At 41.9% G+C, this 16,203-nt stretch overlaps 1 long non-coding RNA gene across 1 annotated transcript; it reads left to right on the top strand.

Moving 5' to 3' along the window:
• Positions 1-2,416: 2,416 nt before the first annotated feature.
• LOC116971740 lies at positions 2,417-15,730 on the top strand. The gene is made up of 3 exons (XR_004411601.1): positions 2,417-2,427; positions 7,718-7,722; positions 15,636-15,730. It is a non-coding gene; the product is annotated as an uncharacterized LOC116971740 (long non-coding RNA).
• Positions 15,731-16,203: the final 473 nt, after the last annotated feature.

Below are 16,203 nucleotides of genomic sequence, written 5' to 3'. Positions count from 1 at the left end.
CATCGTTTCTCGCCAGCTTGACGAGCGTTCATGTGTGGTTCAGAGCTCATCTGGCATATACCGTCGCAATCGCGTACATCTCTGCAAGGCCTGCGAAAATCCACCAGACAAGCTCGTCGCACATCAACACGCGAAGCTCGGCCAGACCATCAAAGACCAGAACGAATCTACTACACCGACCACAACTAACGTGACACAGGCGTTGAAACAGCAGCCAGCGCCTTCTGAAAAGCAAACAGCTACTGAGCGAACAGACAAAAGCAAGGACATTGACATAAACAAAACAGTGAGAACTCGCTCAGGTCGAGCTGTGAGACCGCCTAAGTATTTCGGAGACTATGTGACCCATTGATTTAGTTCTTATCAAGTGTTATGTCTGTATGGGGTTGCAAGTATGATAAAACAAGTTTATGTAAATAGGGTAATGAGAAGGAAAGGAAATTTTACTTCAGAAAAAGTGTTCTTTTCTCCCGGTCAGATATATGCCAAGTGAGCATACATTGTACATATGTACGTTTTTCTCTTTTGAAATAAGGGGGAATGTTATGATACGTGTAATGTGCCTTTAACGACTTAATAAAGTCAACGCATGCGTGGGGGGTTCCAGGCATGCGTAGGAGTTTTACTTACTGGAAAAGTTGTCCTTGAACAATTACTAATCTGTAGTTATGAACTAGACCAAAATATATGATGAATATCAATGCCAATGGAAACGTTGTCGAAAAAAAAAACATGTTAATTCCACTATTCTGCAAATTGGTTGTGTGTTCATTTAAGTAATCCCTGAATGCAAACTGAAGCTTATCAGTTTCAGATCAGTTGTAATCCCAACAATAAATCAATATTTTTTGTCTTAGGCAATTAAACTATTTAATGCAGTGTGAGTATATTTTACACTAAATGTATTTATTTTTAATTCAGTTCCATTGCACTTTCAGTTTAGAATTTCAATTCAGTAAAAACTATTTTGATTGATTATTCTTAATTTCATGTTCCCTTTTCCTGATTGTGGCACATTTTGAATCAGGTGCAGTGTCAACCAGTTTTACAATAACTAGGTCTTGCTGTACAATTAATGTGCTTCATCATCTAATCACAGTCATTAATTTAGAGAACCAGGTTTTATTTGATTTCTCTGAATGAAAAATGAAAATAAAAACTAATAAAATAGAACTGATTTGAAAAATGGAAGTTATAAATGTGACATTGCTAATTGAAGAAAAAAGTGGGCAATTTATTTTAAATGATCTTCAAATAGGTGTATCTTATGATCACATTAATCGACTCATTAATAATAACTCTGAATAGTTTCAGAACTAAAATATGTTTAAATCACAACTTTGACATCAAATGGCCATTGTATTATTGCGAGTGTACTTCCAAGCCAATCTCCCATTCCAAATTGCCATGTTTAATTTGGAATATCCTTTAGTTTGATTTAGAGATACAGCGTGAAAACAGGCCCTTCGGCCCACTGAGTCTGCGCTGACCACTGATTACCCTGTACACTAACAGTATCCTACACACTAGGGACAATTTACAATTTTTAACCAGAGGCAATTAACCTAAAGCTAGAAATGCCTTTGCAGTGTTGGGGGATGCTGGAGAACCCGGGGAAACCCACGCGGTCACAGAAAGAATGTACAAACTCTGTAGAGACAGCACCCATAGTCAGAATCAAACCCGGTTCTTTGGTGCTGTAAGGCAGCTCGACTGCTGCACCACTGTGCCACCCCCCCCCCCCCCGTACTCCATCTCTTGAGAACATGGAGAGGTGATGTTTCAAATTGGGACCAGAAAGGCCCCAGACACGTTCTCCAGAGATTGTGCCTGATCTACTGAGCCACTCCAGTACTCTGTATCTTCATTTGTCATGTTGTGAAAGCTGAATGTTTCTCAAATGCAACTTAGAAGTAGGTGGAGGAGGAGGAGGAGGAGGAGGAATAGAGAACTGAAAAATGAGGGGATCAAATCTGAGAATCTCTTGACAGTCTGCTAAATACACAAACGTGCAAATAATTAGCATAATAACAATGTTTCTACAACTCTTCATTGGCAGTTTTCCCATCACAAAGAAGGTGAAATATGTCCTTCTACAGAGAGGAGGGTGACTGCAAGGACACACCAGATCCAACAATGTTTGTCTCCCAGCAATCATACCCAAGTTATTTTAAAGCCCATTTAGAAGTCTCTACGACAGACGGACTCGTATCTGGCCTAAGCAATGTCAAGCCACATCCGCCACCTCCTGCCCCAGTCAATTTGCTGTGCAGACCATATGCTTCAGTTATCTGACATATCCTGTCTAGTGAGGAATGACCCACTGCAATGACATTCAGGTGGTGCTGGTTAATGCCAATGAGTTCCTCCAGGATTGTGTACTGTCCATTTACATCACCACCAGATGCTATATAGCAGTAAGAATGTGTTCATAATTGCATGAAATTGCATCTTTCGAATCCCGCACTGGCTTTATTATGCTTGGTAACGTATTAAGTTTGCCTTCACTCCAGCAACTAATATTATAGAACTTCTTGAAACGTTTGTGTTCGTAAGCAGTATCTGTAAAGTGGAATTGTGGACAAAGGATCTATTTTACCTGTAGGTACACAAAATTGCTGGGGGAACTCAGCGGGTGCAGCAGCATCTATGGAGCGAAGGAAATAGGCGACGTTTCGGGCCGAAACCCTTCTTCAGATGAACAGTCTGAAGAAGGGTTTCGGCCCGAAACGTCGCCTATTTCCTTCGCTCCATAGATGCTGCTGCACCCGCTGAGTTCCCCCAGCAATTTTGTGTACCTTCGATATTCCAGCATCTGCAGTTCCCTTTTGAATATTTTACCTGTATCCTTGTTATTAATTATTTCCTGCTTCACTTTTCTTCATTATGTGAAGGCGATAAATTACATTTTAATATTATTTGCAATTGTTGGAAGTTGCTTTATAAGCCTGGAATGATATTAGAGCTTACTGGTTTAATTGGTCATAGTTAATCATTCTTTCAAAGGACCGAAAACAGACATAACCCATCTTTAATTGGCAATTCCTTCCTCCTATTATCTCCATAATTTTGCCTAATCAGAATTTATGTTAAAAAATGGCTTGAATTTTTGACTTGTTTGTGTTGGCCCCGAATTTGTTGTGTAACTAGCAGTTCATTTAAAGGAGTGTCATCTTTTACTGCATAGATTAACCAGTAATTTGAGTAAATGGAAAGATACCTGTGAGGTGTGAATCAGCATTAATTCTGACTCATGCTCTCTTCTCCTATTCTCCTCAATCTGGCAGTCTGCTATACCTTCAGTGCCTGTCCCACTTAAGCTATTTTGTAGGCGACTAGTCTATCGCCACATGGTCGCTGTGGTGTCGCCTGTATGGTCGTGAGTAGTCTCCTCAGCCGCCCAAAGAGTCGTAGCTTCTTTCTGGTCACCGCTAGATTTTCAACATGTTCAAAAAATTTCGGCAACTATTGGCGACAGTGGGTTGACGCCAATAAACATAGCTTGACTTCTCCTGACGTAGGTGCTGTTGTAGGTTGTCGCCAGGTGACGTAGGTTGTCGTTGGTACTGACTTTGGTGAATTCCATTGGCGACTACCTACGTCAACCTACCTCAACTGGCGACAGGTACCGGCGACTGATTGTCTTCAGTTGTCATCAGTTGTTGCCGACAGTCGTAGCTTGTCGTAGCTTGTTGCGGGTCGACGTAGGTTTGTAAATAACTTATTCTAAGCTCCCCCCAGTCTAGTTTCAGTCAATAAAATGCTGAATCAAGCACTTGAGCAACTAAACTTTATTTTGGATAACACAACACAAATTCCCCTACACAATACCTAACCACTGCTGGTTCGATCCTTGTATCTGCTTGGCCAAGCCCTTCCAGCCTTGTGCAAGCAGAGACACTCCTGAAGGTCACGCAGTCCCAAGCGTTCTTCCAGAAGTTCGACATCGGACCTCGTGGGAGCTGCCTTTTATAGGTCCCAGAACCTTGAGCTGCCGAACTACATGGAGGTGGTCCCTTTATAAACCAATTAAACATATTGATAATAACAGTACATAATTGACAGTTAACTAACCCAATAATACAATCTTTAATACATTGTATTTGGAAGAAGCTTCTAGAAGGGAGCAAACACAAATGAATAGTGAAACATGTGCCCTGGAATTCAAACAGTTCCTCCAAGGGTCAACATTTCAACCAATCAACAATTAACAGGATAACCATCTCGCAACATTATATATACTATATACACCCAGTTTGCATTGACCCATTCAGTTCTATGCATTTCCCACCTTATTGTAAGAACACTGCAGATGTCCCATTCATCCTCTGCAGCACCTACCTAGGCCTCAGACACACTGGCACCATTTAGCAGCTTGTCTCAGTTTTACAGAGGCACATTTAACTTGACAAAAATGGCCTAGCAGTACACAAGCCCTTTCTCAATTTTAAAGCCATGGCTGCTCCGATTTAACCAGGATTAACAGGTTGACTTTGGTTGTCGTAGGTTGTTGCCTGTGTGGTTATAGGTTTCATAGGTGTGGTCGTAGGTGAACTTCCTAATGGGTCATCAGTTGTCGGTAGCTTGCCGTTGCTTACGTCGACTAGGTGGTAGGTTGTTGTAGACATTGTCGTAGACTGTCGTAGTTCACTCGGCAATTTTTCGGCGACCAGCTGCGACTAAGACAGTCACCGTCAGTTGCCTAAAAAATCACCTAAGTCGGACAGGTCCTTTGGTTTCTCAATGTCAAAATGATTTGTGCCACTTCTCCAAGAACTCTTGCAAGAACATCAGCACACCCTTGGCCTCCACTGAATTTCTAGAAATTGCTGCATTTGCTCAGTAAATCTGAATTAGACTTGCTGTGAACAACTCTAACCTGTAAAAATAGTGAGCATGAAACTATTTGTGTGATGAGAATCATATTTCATTGAACCTTGCTGGCCCAAGAAGGAAACATTTAAAGTTAGAATGTCAATTATTTTGTGCAGTAAATTAACGTTTGGTATTGTTAAAGCGCGAAAACGCATGCCTCCAGATTCTGAGACAGTTTCTTCCCTGCTGTTATGAGGTAACTTGACCATACTATCAACAACTAGAGAGTGGTCCTGAGCTACTATCTACCTCATTAAAGACCGTTGGACCATCTTTATTTGGACTTTACTGGACTTTAACTTGCACCAAATGTTATTCCCTTGATCGTATCTGTACATTGTGGATGGCTCAATTGCAATCATAGGTAGACACAAAATGCTGGAGTAACTTGATGGGACAGGCAGCATCTCTGGAGAGAAGGAATGGGTGACGTTTTGGGTCGAGACCCTTCTTCAAAAAAAAAGCTTTTCACTGTACTTTGGAACATGTGACAGTAAATTAAACCAACTGATGGTAAAACATAAAGCCAAGAATATATATTTTTAAACTTTCTTCTTTTTCCTTTCTTGTTTGCTTTACGGTCCCTAGTTTGTTTCGAATTGATTTTTGATTATTTGTTTCTGTATCCTTAAGCCTCTCTGGATATAGAGGCATGCAGATGGCTCTTTCTTCAAAGATCCCTGAAGCCCCAGTAACAATTTACACTTGCAGCAAATTATGGGATAAAAACACTCAATGCTGATAAGTGATGGGCCATTCAAGGAAATTCAAGCTCTTCTCTCCTATTCATTTAATCTTGGTGATCTGCAACACTTTGTTTTCTCAATGTCAAAATAAAATATTCAAAGTTGGAATAGTATCCTTTGTGTAAATCTCATGCATGTTTAAACAGTTCCATTGTCTCATCCTGATGGAATAGCACAAATACGATTATTTCCAGCTTTTCTTTGCTTTTGTTTTTAATACTGTGACAAAAATGGAATCTTCATCTGCTGATAATTGTGACCATCCTCTAAACCTGTCGTTGTTTATTTTCCATCACCGATTTGCCATTCAGTGTGCACACATACCCTCTCCCATATATTAACATTCAGCACACATTTCCATACTCATTTAATATATGTGAAATATAAAGATGACAGGAAGTCTAATTCCCAGCATAACAGAAAGGCTCACATCAAAATGAAAACTCTTCACTAAGATTCTAAAACCTTATAGAATACTGATAGAATAGATACAGCCTGAGAAAAAGCAGTAGCACGATAGAAAATCCCCTTCACAACTGAACGGGGAAATATATGGTTAAACTGACCCAGAGTACACTTTTGTTTCAACATTTTGCACTTGCAGAAGTGTACAAAATCATGAGAGGAATAGATCGGGTAAATTCACTGTCTTTTGCCCAGAGTTGGGGAATCAAGAACCAGAGGACACAGATTTAAGGTGACGGGAGAAAGATTGAATAGGGATCTGAGGGGTAACTGTTTTACACAAAGGGTAGTCGGTATATGGAACGAGCTGCCGGAGGAGGTGGTTGAGGCAGGTACTATCATAACATTTAAAAGACATTTGGACAGGTACATAGATAGGATAGGTTTAGAGAGCTATGAGCCAAGCACGGGTGGGTGCGACAAGTGTAGATGGGGCATGTTGGTCAGCATTGCAAATGGGGCCGAAGGGCCTGTTTCCATGCTGTATGACTCAATAACTTTATGTTTGCCTTACATTCTGCGAGAGTAATCTTTTAGTCTGTTTTGTTAACCCATAAAATTGACCATCCTTCAAAATGCCTTGTTCATTTAAATTTGAATGCCAACATGCACATTTTCCAACAACTCCAATCAGTGAGTGATTGTTCTCCTCCCCCTTCCATATGGGGTAAGTCAATTTGTAGATCTTCCTTACTAGATGGTTTAGTGTTATCAGCTTCTGCACAGACACTTGCCAAAAAGTGACCTTCTGATCAAAGATCATAGAGCGGAGCAAGATAGTCCACTCGTGAAAAAGCCACAGTAGGTCATGGGTAATCCTCAATGCCATTTCCGTTACTGGCTTCCATCTCTGCTCCAATCTATGATCTTTGGTCATGGCGTCCGCTCTATGATCTTTGGAGTGGACTATCTTGCTCCGCTATATGATCACACCGAAGATAGACACAAAAAGCTGGAGTAACTCAACGGTTCGGGCCAGGCAGCATCTCTGGAGAGAATGAATGTGTGACGTTTCGGGTCGAGACCCTTCTCACCCAGGTGTTAGATAAAGTTAATTATTTTTCTTTTGATTACCTATAATTGTGCCGTAGTCTAAAACTGCAGATGCTAGCTTCAGCTCCTTGCTCAATATGTATGAAATTGTTGCAATGCAGAACACAGTTCTGAATCGCTAAAGACCATTGCATTTCATTTGCCCAAGTGCGTGCCGCATGCAGAACTGTGCCTCAACATTAAGTGTTCCATTTCTATACAAATCTCCAAAATGCTACCCATAATAAAACAAATATTTCGAATTCTGTGTAAAGGTCTATCACTTTTATTTATTCGATCCAAAAATGAAAAGGCCAAATGTTAATAAAATGCTAATCATTACAAGCATTTTTGGTTGTTTGTGGCAAGAATCTTCATGTTGTATTGTCATTTGCTTCTACGCACAATGAGTAAAGAAAATAACTCTACTGGGCTAAATGCAGCAAGATTCGGAATCGCTGTATTTTTCACCCATTCAAATGGGCCCCAAAGCATTGTGTGCACCGATTTTAGAAACTGTCATACAAGTAATGAAAAGAGGGGAATGAAGCATGTTTTTACTGGTGATTAATACACCCCGGGATCGGTTTCAACGCGAGATGAAGTTAAGTACATAAACTGGAGCCAGGTGCATGAATCATCCTTGAACACAAAGATCAGCTCCGCTCTATGATCTTTGCTTGAACACTCGCCATTGTATTTCGATCGCCAATTGTACCCTCGACTGGACAAACTGATGTGTGTATAGGAAGGAACTGCAGATGCTGGTTTAAACCGAAGATAGACACAAAATGCTGGAGTAACTCAGCGGGACAGGCAGCATATCTGGAGAGAAGGAATGGGTGACGTTTCTGGTCGAGACCCTTCTTCAGACTGAAAGTCACGCGAAAGGGACTTTCAGTCAGAAGAAGGCTCTCGACCCGAAACGTCACCCATTCCTACTCTCCAGAGATGCCGCCTGTCCCGCTGAGTTACTCCAGCATTTTGTGTCTATCTTCAGTTTAAACCAGCATCTGCAGTTCTTTCCTAGCATTGCCCTCTCCTTCATGCCATTTTTAATGTTCGAATTACAGATAATGCAGGCCATTGAAATATTGATCTGACAGCAAGCAAACATTTGCTAAAATGAATTCCATCCTGGGCTGTAAGCCAAAGCTCTCATCTGTCCTCCTCAAAAATGACAATGGTTGCATGCTCCAATTCTATTCTAAGTTAGTATTTCCGAAACTTTTCAATTACCATACCAAATCATTCCCTTGATAGTTTTCCTCATTTCTATTTTCAAATAAAGAAACCAACCCAACCCAACTCCGCTCTATGATCTTTGCTGATTACACATTACGTGGAAGTCAGGTCGGGTTTGCTAAAATGGCAGACGTCCTGCCCCGTTCCGTCCTACACGTTAGTCCATTGCATTTTGCAGGAGTGAACCATCTTGCTCCACTCTATGATCTTTGCTTCTGATCATGATGGTGAAGTCTCATGCTGAAAGTGTATTTATGTCTTTGTCATCAGATCCAAGTACTTCGTCAACAGATCCAAGTAAAGTTGTGTTCAGATGTGTTATAATTTGGTTAAAGTCGGAGCATCTTCTCCACATACACTCTATCAAAGCATTTCACTATTCTGTATGTTTCAATGAGGTCTCCCCTCATTCTTCAATATTCTTAGAGCAGCTTGTAATGGAGCCGACCAGAGAAAAGGCAATTCTGGATTTAGTGTTGTCCAATGAACCAGATATGATAAGAGATCTCGAGGTAAAGGAACCGCTTGGAGGTAGTGATCATAATATGATTAGTTTTAATCTGCAATTTGAGAAGGAGAACATTAAATCGGAAGTGTCAGTGATGCAGTTGAACAAAGGGGGCTATGAAGGCATGAGAGGGGAGCTTGCCAAGGTAGACTGGAAAGGGATCCTAGCAGAAATGACGGTGGAACAGCAATGGCAGGAATTTCTGGGCATAATCCGGAAGATGCAGGATCATTCCATTCCAAAAAAGGAAGAAAGATTCTAAGGGGAATAGGAGGCGACCGTGGCTGACAAGAGAAGTTAGGGATAGAATAAAACTAAAAGAAAAGATGTATAACACAGCAAAGAGTAGCCGGAAGCCAGAGGATTGGGAAACTTTCATAGCACAACAGAAGGAAACAATACGGGCTGAAAAGATGAAGTACGAAGGGAAGCTGGCCAGGAATATAAAGGACAGTAAAAGCTTCTTTAGATATGTTAAGGGAAAAAGAGTAGCAAAGTCAAATGTGGGTCATTTGAAGACAGACATGGGTGCAATTATTATGGGCAACAAAAAAATGGCAGAAGAGTTGAATAGGTACTTCGGATCTGTCTTCACTAAGGAAGACACAAACAATCTCCCAGATTTACTGGAGGACAGAGGATCTAAGGGGGTAAAGGAACTGAAAGAAATTTTCATTAGGCGAGAAATAGTATTGGGTAGGCTAATGGGACTGAAGGATAATAAATCCCCTGGATCTGATGATCTGCATCCCAGGGTCCTCAGGAAGGTGGCTCTAGAAATAGTGGATGCATTGGTGATCATTTTCCAATGTTCAATAGATTCAGGTCAGTTCCTGTGGATTGGAGGATAGCTAATGTTATCCCACTTTTCAAGAAAGGAGCAAGAGAGAAAACGGGGAATTACAGACCAGTTAGCCTGACTTCAGTGGTGGGAAAGATGCTGGAGTCAAATATTAAAGAGGGGCATTTGGATAGCAGTAAAAGGTTTAGTCCAAGTCAACATGGATTTATGAAAGGGAAATCATGCTTGACTAATCTTCTGGAATTTTTTGAGGATGTGACAAGTAAAATGGATGAAGGGGTGCCAGTACATGTAGTGTATCTAGACTTTCAGAAAGCCTTTGAAAAGGTCCCACATGGGACTGGCAACTAAAATTAGAGCACATGGTATTGGGGGTAGGGTGTTGACATGGATAGAAAATTGGTTGGCAGACCGGAAGCAAACAGTAGGAGTGAATAGGTCCTTTTCAGAATGGCAGGCAGTGGCGAGTGGAGTGCCGCAAGGCTCGGTGTTGCGGCCGCAACTATTTACCATATATATTAATGATTTGTGAAGAGGGAATTAGGAGCAACACTAGCAAGTTTGCGGATGACACAAAGCTGGGTGGCAGTGTGAACTGTGAACAGGATGTTAGGAGGTTGCAGGGTGACCTGGACAGATTGAGTGAGTGGGTAGATGCATGGCAGATGCAGTATAATATAGATAAATGTGAGATTAGCTACTTTGGCGGCAAAAACAAGGGGGCAGATTATTATCTCAATGGTGTTAGGTTAGGTAAGGGGGAGGTGCAGCGAGACCTGGGCGTCCTTGTACACCGGTCACTGAAAGTTGGCTTACAGGTACAGCAGGCTGAGAAGAAAGCTAAGGAATGGTGGCCTTCATAACAAGAGGATTTCAGTATCGGAGTAAAGAGGTTCTTCTGCAGTTGTATAGGGCTCTGGTGAGACCACATCTGGAGTATTGTGTATAGTTTTGGTCTCCTAATTTGAGGAAGGACATCCTTGTGATTGAGGCAGTGTAGCGTAGGTTCACGAGATTGATTCCTGGGGTGGCGGGACTGTCATATGAGGAAGGATTGAAAAGACTAGGCTTGTATTCAATGGAGTTTAGAAGGATGATGGGGTATCTTATAGAAAAATATAAAATTATAAAAGGACTGGACAAGCTCGATGCAGGAATTTTTTTTCCAATGTTGGGCAAGTCCAGAACCAGGGGCCACAGTCTTAGAATAAAGGGGAGGTCATTTAAGACTGAGGTGAGAAAAAACTTTTTCACCCAGAGAGTTGTGAGTTGATGGAATTCCCTGCCACAGAGGGCAGTGGAGGCCAAGTCACTGGATGGATTTAAGAGAGAGTTAGATAGAGCTCTAGGGGCTAGTGGAGTCAAGGGATATGGGGAGAAAGCAGGCACAGGTTATTGATAGGGGATGATCAGCCATGATCACAATGAATGACGGTGCTGGCTCGAAGGGCCGAATGGCCTCCACCTGCACCTATTCTCTATGTTTCTATGTTTCTACTTGCCCAGTTCCGACAAACGCTCATCATAGGTTAACGTACTCATTCCTGGGATCATTGTTGTAAACCTCCTCTGGATACTGATCCATTACTCTCCACAATATCACCAGGAGTGCAGAACCTCCAAAGAGCTCCGTTAGAATGCCTTACCAGACATTTGTATATAATGTTCTGCACCAAAGATTAAGCTCATAACAGCCTTGCTCAAAGACAAGAGTTCTACTAACTGAACCACAGTGATGCTCGCAGCTATGGGTACCCTAAATGGTCACTCCACCCATCCAAATTTTCTGCCCTACTCATCCAGGTAAACTGACCCCAACAAATTGGAAAAATGGCCTGTCCTAAAATCATAATTGCAAGTTGCAAATATTTTATAGTTTGGAACTACATGGATTTTCGTGAGGAGCCTGAGCTATATCCAGAATGCTTATGGCTCTATCATGCCCATTGCTTTATCCAGAACACCCATGGTTCCGTCACTGCCATTCATCCCTGGAACAATAAATCTGTGGACTCTATAGATTTGTTACATTTGAAAGGGAGAAATCTGCTTCTATCTGAAGTATTTCATTATGAAAAGGAACATACATTTCCAATTTTCAGTCATTAGAATTAGGTTTAGGTTTATAATTATCTGCTGAAGCTAATTTAAGTCAATTAGTGTCAAGTAAGTCACCATATTAACCTTCATCTTGAACCTTGGAAAATGTAGTTAATTCATTTGTGAAATTTTCAACATTTGAATGACAAATTGTAGACTAAAACCTTGTTTTCATATAGAAATAATTCTTTAAAGGTGAAAGGGGCAAAGAATAAAGAGGATGTGCAGGGTAAAGTTTTTACACAGCTAATGATGGATGTCTGATATCTCTGCTAGGGGTGGTGGTGGAGGCAATGATTCAATGATTTAACGGTTCGATGTTCTTTTATTATCACAGTGAAATTCTTTTTTTGTGCACAGTTCAGTAAATTATTAACTGAGAACTGTGAAGAGGATGCTATGAGGATGCAGGGTGACTTGAACAGGTTGGGTGAGTGAGCAGAAGCATGGCAGATACAGTTTAATGTGGATAAATGTGAGGTTATCCACTTTGGTAGCAAAAACAGGAAGGCAGATTATTATCTAAATGGAGTCAAGTTTGGAAAAGGGGAAGTACAACGGGATGTGGGGGTCCTTCTTCATCAGTCAATTGATGTAAGCATGCAGGTACAGCAGGCAGTGAAGAAAGCAAATGGCATGTTGGCCTTCATAACAAGAGGAGTTGAATATAGGAGCAAATAGGTCCTTCAGCAGTTGTGCAGGATCCTAGTGAGACCACACCTGGAGTATTGTGTGCAGTTTTGGTCTCCCAATTTGAGGAAGGACATTCTTGCTATTGAGGGAATGCAGCGTAGGTTTACCAGGTTAATTCCCGGGATGGAGGGACTGTCATATGTTGATAGAATGGAGCAGCTGTGCTTGTATACACTGGAATTTAGAAGGATGAGAGGATATCTTATTGAAACATATAAGAGATATATTTGGACACGCGAGAGGCAAGAAACATGTTCCCAATATTGAGGGAGTCCAGAATCAGGGGCCACAGTTTAAGAATAAGCAGTAAGCTATTTAGAACGGAGATGAAAACACTTTTTCACACAGAGAGTTCTGAGTGTGTAATTCTCTGACTTAGAGGGCAGGGGAGGCTGGTTCTCTGAATGCTTTCAAAAGTGAGCTAGTCAGAGCTCTTAAAGATAGCGGATTCAAGGGATGTATGGAGGAGGCAGGAATGGGGTACTGATTGTGGATAGTCAGCCATGATCACATAGAATGGCAGTGCAAGCTCGAGGGGCAGAACAGCCCACTCCTGCACCTACTGTGGTGATCACATTTCACTGTGCCATCTGGCACATGTGACAAATAGATATATCTTGTATCTTGTATCTTGTGCTGTCTATTGACCATATACATGAGTTTTCCATTTTTGGTGCATTTTCAAAATATAGGCTGTAGCTGGCCATAAAGATCCATTGCAGCCATTGCCTCCATTTGGATCCAGTGAACCATTGTCCCTCTTCTCGCCCGGCCGCTATTTAGTGCTTGTGCCCCGGGGGCGCCTCCCGCAGCTGAACTTGAGGGCACAAGAGGTAACACCCTGCTTCGTCTTACAGGCCCTTTGTTCTTGCTTCCACTGTCGCTGACTTAGATACAAAAACATGGAAACATAGAAAATAGGTGCAGGAGTAGGCCATATGGCCCTTCGAGCGAGCACAGCCATTCAATATGATCATAGCTGATCATCCAAAATCAGTAACCTGTTCCTGCTTTATCCTCATATCCCTTGATTCCTGAGAGCTATATCTAACTCTCTCTTGAAAACATCCAGTGAATTGGCCTCCACTGCCTTCTGTGGCAGAGAATTCCACAGATTCACCAGTCTCTGGGTGAAAAAGTTTTTCCTCCTCTCAGTCTTTAATGGCCTACCCCTTATTCTTAAAGTGTGACCCCTTGTTCTGGACTCCCACAACATCAGAAATATTTTTCCTGCATCTTGCCTGTCCAATCCCTTAAGAATTTTATATTTCTATATGATCCCTTTGCATCCTTCTAAATTCCAAAGAAGCCCAGTCGATCCAGACTTCCACCATCCTCCCATCCGGTTCTCCAGTCCTTGGAGGTGAGCAGAGGCTACACTCTGCAGCTTCCCTTTCAGTTAAATTTAGTCAAGTGTACGAGGTAGTGAAAAGGTTTTGTTGCTTGCTATCCAATCAACAGAATTACAATACAGGATTACAATTGAGCCATTTACCGTGTATAGATACATGATAACGGAATAACGTTTAGTGCAAGGTAATGCCAGCAAAGTCTGATCAAGGATAGTCTGTGGGAAGAAACTGTCCCTGAGGTGTGCGTTTTCCCACTTCTATAACTTTTGCCTGATTGTAGAGGGGAGAAGAGGGAATGGTCAGGGTGCGACTTGTCCTTGATTATGCTGCTGACCTTGCCAAGGCAGCATGATGTATAAATAGAATCAATAGAAGGGAGGTTGGTTTGCCTGATGGTCTGGGGTGCGTCTACAATTCACTGCAATTTCATGCAGTCTTGGATGGAGCTGTTCCGAAACCGGGCTGTGATGCATCCTAATAAAATGCTTTCTATGGTGCATTTGTAAAAATTGGCCAGAGTTGTAGGGGACATGCCGAACCATGCAACATTTTCCCTGGTTGTATAAACAATTCAAACAAATTTTCACACTTCAGCCAATCTTCAAACAGCAGTGCAAACATCTTGCAACATTATTAACAGTATTTACACTCCTCCTTATTTGGCCAATCTTCACAATGCATTTGCAACACCTCAGAGCTCCTCTGCAAAGTACTCGTGAATTGTAACAAAGGAAAGTAAATAAGGAGGGGGGGACGGGGGGAGGGGGGTGGGGTAGGAGAAGTGTAATAGGGATCAATGTGAATGGTGAGATGCGTAAGGAATTAAAAGTATTGTGTTTGAATGCGCGAAGTATAAGAAGTAAAGTAGATGAGTTTGAGGCTCAGTTAGAGGTTGGTAGATATGACATTGTAGGGATTACCGAGACGTGGCTGCAGGAGGATCGGGCCTGGGAACTTAATATTCAGGGTAATACATCCTATAGAAAGGACAGGCAGGTGGGCAGAGGTGGGGGGGTAGCTCTTCTGGTGAGGAATGGAATTCAGTCCCTTGTGAGGGAAGACATAGGGAGTGACGAGGTAGAGTCACTGTGGATTGAGTTGAGGAATTGCAAAGGCAAGAAGACACTAATTGGTGTTATCTACAGACCCCCAATTAGTAGCCCGGATGTAGGGTGTAAGGCAGCAGGAGTTAAAACTGGCATGTAACAAAGATAATGCCACTGTGGTGATGGGGGATTTCAATATGCAGGTAAACTGGGAAAATCAGGTTGGTTCAGGACCCCAAGAAAGAGAGTTTGTAGAGTGCCTCCGAGATGGATTCTTAGAGCAACTTGTAATGGAGCCAACCAAATAAAAAGGCAATTCTGGATTTAATGTTGTCCAATGAATCAGATTTGATACTCGAGGTGAAGGAACCGCTTGGAGGTAGTGATCATAATATGATTAGTTTTAATTTGCAATTTGAGGAGGAGAAGGTTAAATCGGAAGTGCCAGTGATGTAGTTGAACAAAGGGGACTATGAAGGCATGAGAGAGGAGCTGGCCAAGGTAGACTGGAAAGTGATACTAGCAGGATTGATGGTGGAACAGCAATGGCAGGAATTTATGGGCATAATCCGGAAGACGCAGGATCATTTTATTCCAAAAAGGAAGAAAGATTCTAAGGGGAGTAGGAGGCAACCGTGGCTGACAAGAGAAGTTAGGGATAGAATAAAACTAAAAGAAAAGATGTATAACACAGCAAAGAGTAGCCGGAAGCCAGGGAATTGGGAAACTTTAATAGGACAACAGAAGTAAGTAAGTAAGTAAGTAAGTAAGTAAGTTTATTGGCCAAGTATTCACATACAAGGAATTTGCCTTGGTGCTCCGCCCACAAGTAACAACATGACATTCAGTGATAGTTAGGAATGACAGTTACGAAAGGAAACAAAATGGGCAATACGGGCTGAAAAGATGAAGTACGAGGGGAAGCTGGCCAGGAATGTAAAGAACGTCAGTAAAAGCATCTTTAGATATGTTAAGGGAAGAAGAATAGCATGTGGGTCCCTTGAAGGCAGACATGGGTGAAATTATTATGGGGAACAAGGAAATGGCAGAAGAGTTGAACAGGTACTTTGGATCTGTCTTCACTAAGGAAGACACAAACAATCTCCCAGTAGTACTGGAGGACAGAGGATCTAAGGGGGTCGCGGAACTGAAATAAATTTTCATTAGGCGAGAAATAATATTGGGTAGGCTAATGGGACTAAAGGATGATAAATCCCCTGGGCCTGATGGTCTGCATCCCAGGGTCCTCAGGGAGGTGGCTCTAGAAATAGTGGACGCATTGGTGATCATTTTCCAATGTTCAATAGATTCAGGATCAGTTCCTGTGGATTGGAGGATA

Source organism: Amblyraja radiata, chromosome 4 (genome assembly GCF_010909765.2).
Source record: "Amblyraja radiata isolate CabotCenter1 chromosome 4, sAmbRad1.1.pri, whole genome shotgun sequence".
Classification (NCBI taxonomy): Eukaryota; Metazoa; Chordata; class Chondrichthyes; order Rajiformes; family Rajidae; genus Amblyraja; species Amblyraja radiata.
This window is presented reverse-complemented; position numbering and strand designations above follow the sequence as displayed.